At 41.5% G+C, this 5,837-nt stretch overlaps 1 pseudogene; it reads left to right on the top strand.

The window, feature by feature from the left end:
* Positions 1–3,041: 3,041 nt before the first annotated feature.
* On the top strand, positions 3,042–3,687 carry LOC111164578 (cAMP-responsive element modulator pseudogene; annotated as a pseudogene).
* The last annotated feature ends 2,150 nt before the right edge of the window (positions 3,688–5,837 follow it).

The following is a 5,837-nucleotide window of genomic DNA, read 5'->3' as shown; positions in this document are numbered from 1 at the left end:
AAAGTGATGTGTAAGTTAGTCACTATCTAGTCTTTTTCAGCTTGCATTGTCAAACAGGACTTCTCAGAGGTCTAGTATGGCCTAGATTCACATATTTTAAGGATCAGAAGGTATTAAAATGTCATCTTTCCTCTGAGTGAGTGAAGCCCATCACAATCTCCAACATGATACACTGATTTTCAAAAACAAAATTTTATTTCCAAGGATTACCTGGAAACCTGATTCATATATTAGAGAACCAGTTTACATTCAAAATATATATAACTCCTGAGTCACTGAAGAATTCCTCTAGATATTTATTAGAAATAAACAACGTTAGTAGTCCGGGTTGATTGTATGCAACCACTTACTGCTGCACTCAGAGTTTCCTTTCAACACAACAATGATGAGTCCGTCCGTGGTCTTCCCTCTCCTGGATACTCCTACTGCTGTCTTAACCTTTCACTGTGGCCTGCATTTTGAAGTGCTTAGTGCTAAAGGGAATGTTACCGAACTCAGGTTTGGCTGTTCACCACTTGAAAAGTCAATATTAAAGAGACAAGAGTTGGTTGGAAAGGAAATGTTGCTTTAATCAGGAAACCGGCTACCCAGGGAGAAGGTGGAATCCCAAAACCAACCCCAAAGACTCTGCTCAGTCATGAAAGTTTTTAAAGGGAAAAAGGGGAAATAATCTCAGTTAATCATTAAGGTAGAGGGTCAGATTCTTCGTCATTTTTCTGTTGCGTGCAGATCTGCTGACTCGTGATCTTCCTTTGGATGCTATCTTGTCCACGTGGTTCACCTGCAAATTTGCTAACGGGGAAATTAGGAGTAGAGGGTCAGTCATTCTTCAACTATTTAATTCTTCATTCTTACTCCTTAGAATCCGGGAAATGACTCAACACGTTAGGGAAGGCATGGTGTACATTCAGAAGAGCATAAGTCAGGAGTTAGGTTAAACGTTACCTAGTGATCTCATTTTTATAACTAAGGTCTGAGGGGAAACAGAGATAGACAAACAGAAAAGGGGCAAAAGAGCTGCTTACAGGAAGATTGTGCAGGATGAATAATATTCTGTACTTCGCACCACACTTTATATCCCTTAAACCACTTGCTTCTTCATACTCCCTTTCAAAACACAATACCTTTCGGCTCAGTCTTATCAAAGCCCCTGCTCTGACTCCTACATACACTGACCCAGATTGGATGCCCCTAGAGAAGTCAAAAGCATGAAATAGAGAAGCCGGACCACCCTTCTTCATGCAACTTCACGCTTATCCTTCAACTACTCCAGCTGCTGAAGAGCTATAGAAGTTAAAGAAATCTCCCTGTGTTGTGTGTGCAGCACCTTGCCTGAGAGCGATTAAGTCAAGCCAGGCTGCTTCCCCTGTCCAGCTCAGCAAGCTTCGGGTTCCATTCAGACCTCCTTCTTCACACACTGAACTCTGAACAATAGAATCTCCAAGCTTCCAGAATTCCCTGGCAATCCAGGGGTTAGGACTCTGCGCTTCCACTGCACGGGTCACAGGTTCGATCCCTGGTTGGAGAACTAAGATCCCGCAAGCTGCGGGGCGCGGCCAGGAAAAGAAAGAAAAAGAAAAGAATCTCCAAGCTTTGGAGTCTGGTTTTCCACTTAGCATTATCTTAACTTTCCCACACCACTACATTCCGATTCACCTCTCTAAAGGCCACTGAGATTAAGAGCATCAGCTAGCTCTTGGATTAATATATATAGCTGTACCAAGACCCATATACAAGGGGAGAGGTCACCCATATTGGTAAAGGTGGGACTGAAAGTTCAATTCTATGTGATGCCAGGAAACCTCTTAGTAGAAGTCATTTGGTCATAGTAAAGGTGCATGTCGCTACTAGATTTAGCTGCCTAACAGCTTTAATATGGAGAAGTTGAATTACCCTCAAGAAAATGGCTCACTCTCCTTTCTTCTCTGCTAAAAGCCATTGGCTGTTGGTCGTCTGAACACAGTTGTCAGTTTGACCTTCTTGGAGGGGCACCAGCTTTGCCTCAAAAGGGCGTTGTTTACCACTCTGCATTCCACTCTACAAAATGAATTGCAAGGTTTCCCCTTGTCCGCACCTTATAGTGTGATGACGTTGCTCCCCTAAGGAGTAAACAATACATGCTTTAAAGTGGACTTGCAGGATTTGAGTGTCTTTCTTTTGATTTGAAACTACATCAGATAAACTTGTACAGAGGTGGTCTGCTTCTGAGTCATAGCTTATGGTTCCTGGGATAATTATATTTGATGGGGGCTCCACGTGGTTCAGGGTTTGGTAGTTGTCCTGATCCCAAGCCTGTGCCATCTTTGTTATTGTTTTTTTCTTTAACTGGAGTATAGTTGCCTGTGCCATCTTCGTAACCTAACCTTTTCCTGCCTTTGAGGCAGCCCACGGGTATGTGCCCTCTTAGGCACTGAGGAATAGTAGGGGTTTAGCAGCCAGTCTGGAGACCTGATCTGGGAGAGAGCCAGGCATTCAGTTTCATCTACAAATGCCCGTTAGGATTCAGAGTCGACCATCCTGAAAAAGGGTAAGGTTCACAGTAAGACAGCATGAAGCTGGCCTTGGGATAAGTTCAAGTTAAAAATGAGATAAGTATAAGGGTGTTCAGTGGAGTAAGTTTAAGGTTTATTGGGAGACAATGAGAATGATGATAATACCTGGAACTGTTACTGGTCAGGAGACAAAAAACATTAAGACAAAGATTCGAATAATGTTAATGTCATGTGTGACAACAGCATAAAAATGACTGCTCGGGGTCCTGGCTCAGCGGGGAAGCGCGGTTGCACGTCAGAGCTGAGTGCGGCCGACACAGGGCCGCCTTCACCGGGTTGCTGGGCAGTGGCACGCCTCCCAAGGGGCAGTGGGTTCCTCATCTCCACACCCTCCCGTCCGTAATCAGTGACCAGGGCCACTGCAGAAATCACATCGCGGCAGGATAAATGAAGAAGGAAACGGGGAAGGGGCAAAGCATTGATTGCAAATGGCAAATGTCTTAATAATGAATAAATGTGGCAGGAAAAAAAAATAGAAGACAACTGACCATGGAAACAGTTGAATCCCAGCAGGATGGATCAGATTCTGTGTGACAGAGAGTGAATCTGCTCATATGCAGACTCAGACTGGTCAAAATTCAATCCCTGGTTTAGCTCATGTTTCTGTAGCTGCATCAGGCACCAGAAGAGGCTCCCCAGCTGTCACTCTAGTGCTGTCACCTTCTGGCCAAATGGTACATGCCCAGGGAATAATAAATGAGACACCACAGCCATCGGTTATTCAGTCACCACGAATACAAACTGTTCAGACAGCAGCGATTGCAGAGACAGATGAGTCTGCAGAATCAGAAGGTGTGATTGAATCTCGTAGAGAAATACTTTCACGAAGACCCTTTATAGAAAAATACTGAATGAACTTTTCTCTGATGTGCCTAGTGTTCCCAAGATTGAGGAATAAAATGCAGAGGACCAAGGAATGTCCCCTAGCCTGATTACCATGGCAGTACCAGCTGCCATATATCAGACTAGCCAGCGCAATACAGTGTGTAAGATACAGTGTTAGGTTAGGCATCATTAATACCTAACCTGTGTATATAAAATTAAAAGTGAATGTTAAAGTGAGACATTTGCACTGGTAGCTGTCATATACTATTGAAAAGTAAAAAAAGAAAAATTATTACTGAATATAGAAGAAAACTGGGGGTAAAAATAAACAAGGGACAGTTTTTCCTATTTATATGTTATATCTACCTCTCATGAAAGTTTTAAACATGTTTTATGTTGTCTTTATGATGCACGCAAACATAAGATGTAAATGTCTGTATTTCATTCTTGTTGGTTTTGTTACCAACAATTACATATCATACATACTAACCTAAAATAAGCACATTTGATTTCAAAATTATGTTTTAAATGTAATTCTGTTTTCACTACTTTCTACTGAGTTACTTTGTGCTGCACTTTTTTCCTAAAAGAGAATGGAAAAATGATCTACTTTTTAAAACTATAGCAATTGGACAGATCATTTTATTTTAAATGTTAAGCACCAAACAGATACAGTCACATTTACTTTTCAAGTGACTTACATGAATTATATTAAGGTTCAGAGTGAGACAACAAGCATAAGTGACACCTGGAATAAAGTTAAGGTTCAGTATTTGATAACAGGAATATAGATCTTCTATGGTTCAGCATGAAACAACGCACATAAAGGGGACCGCTGGAATAAAGTTTAAGATTCAGGCTGAAACCACAAGCACAAAGACAACTATTTGTTCAGTGTGAGACAAAAACTGGAAATTTTCACTGGGAAAAGGTTATGGTTCAGTGTGAAAAAACAATCCTGAAGATTGGATTGGAATCTTCAATCCTCATTCTGCTGGAATGAGGTCAAGGTTCACTAGGCAACGCAAGCAATTAGATGACTGCTCAAATAAGATCACGTTTCAGTTTAGTGTAGGAAGCATAACAATGAATGGCAGAATTTATTCTTCAGTGTGAGACCAAAAGCATCCAGCTGACTGCTGAATGAGGTGAGTTTGGTGTGTGACGAGAAAGAAGATCACCAGGGAAATAAGTATAAAGCTCAGTGTGCCGCAGCATTCCTGAACATGACGCTGGAATTAGGTAAAGGCTTAGAGGATGACAAGCTGGAAGGTCACTGCAGCAATAGGATAACGTTCAGTGTGACACAACCACCACGAAAATGATGGATTATTGTTAAGGATAAGAGTGAGACAAGAGCGTGAAGACTCCTGGGAGAAGGTTAAGGCCCAGTGTGAGATGCAATCAGAAAGATAAACACTGGACGAAGGTTATTCTTCAGTGTGGGACAAAAAGCTAGAAGATGAGTGCTGGAATAAACTTAGAGTCAATGGGAGAAAACAGGCCTGTTGCTGACTGCTAGAATAAAGGTACACACGGTTCAGTGTGACCTGACAAACATGTCGGTGACTGCTTCAATAAAGGTTCAGGATGAGACCGCCAACCTGAAAATGACTGTGGAAATATGGTTAGGATTGAAAGGGTGACGACGTGTATGAAGATGGCTGCTGGAATAAGGCTAAGGTTCAGTGTGCAACAATAAGCAAGTGGATGGATTACAAAAATAATTAGGCTTCAGTGTGAGGCAACAAGCAAGAAGATGGCCTCTGGAATAAAGGTCAGTTCAGTGTGAGACTATAATTATGAGGAAGACCACTGGAATACAGATAAGGTTTATTGAAAAACGTCAAGCATGAAGCTGACCACTGCTATTCCGTTACTGTTCAGTATGAGTCAACCAACGTGAAGATGACCACTGATATAAGGTTAAGGTTAAGTGTCAAACATTGTCAGAAACATGATTGCTTGAATGAGGTTAAGGTTGAGTGTGGGATGGCAAGCATGGTATGACTGCTGGAACCAACTCAAGATTCAGTACGAGACAAAATGCGTGAAGATGGCTGGTAGACTCATGTCTTGCTATGATGTGTGATCAAGCATTCAGTTGACTGCTGGAAGAAAGTTAAGGTTCACCAAGCCAACACAAACAAGATGAGTCGTGGAAAAGTTAAAGTTCAATGTGACACCAACAAACATTAGCACAGCCACTGGAATAAGATTTAGATTTAAAGAGTGTCAACAATCTAGAATATTACTGATGGAACAAGTTAAGGTTCAGTGTGACACAACTACCAAGACGATGCCTGTTGGAATAAGGGCAACATTCAGGTGAGTTAAGAAGCATAAAAACAACAAGGTCCTGTTGTATAGCTCAGCGAACTATATTCCATATCTTGTGATAAACCATAATGGAAAAGAATATGAAAAAGAATGTATATATCTATAACTGAATCACTTTGC

This window comes from Delphinapterus leucas, chromosome X, assembly GCF_059928025.1.
Source record: "Delphinapterus leucas isolate spDelLeu-1000000601 "Yukka" chromosome X, BTC_Dleu_Yukka2, whole genome shotgun sequence".
Classification (NCBI taxonomy): domain Eukaryota; kingdom Metazoa; phylum Chordata; class Mammalia; order Artiodactyla; family Monodontidae; genus Delphinapterus; species Delphinapterus leucas.
Note: the sequence above shows the minus strand (reverse complement) of the source record. Positions and strands in the feature narration are given on the sequence as shown.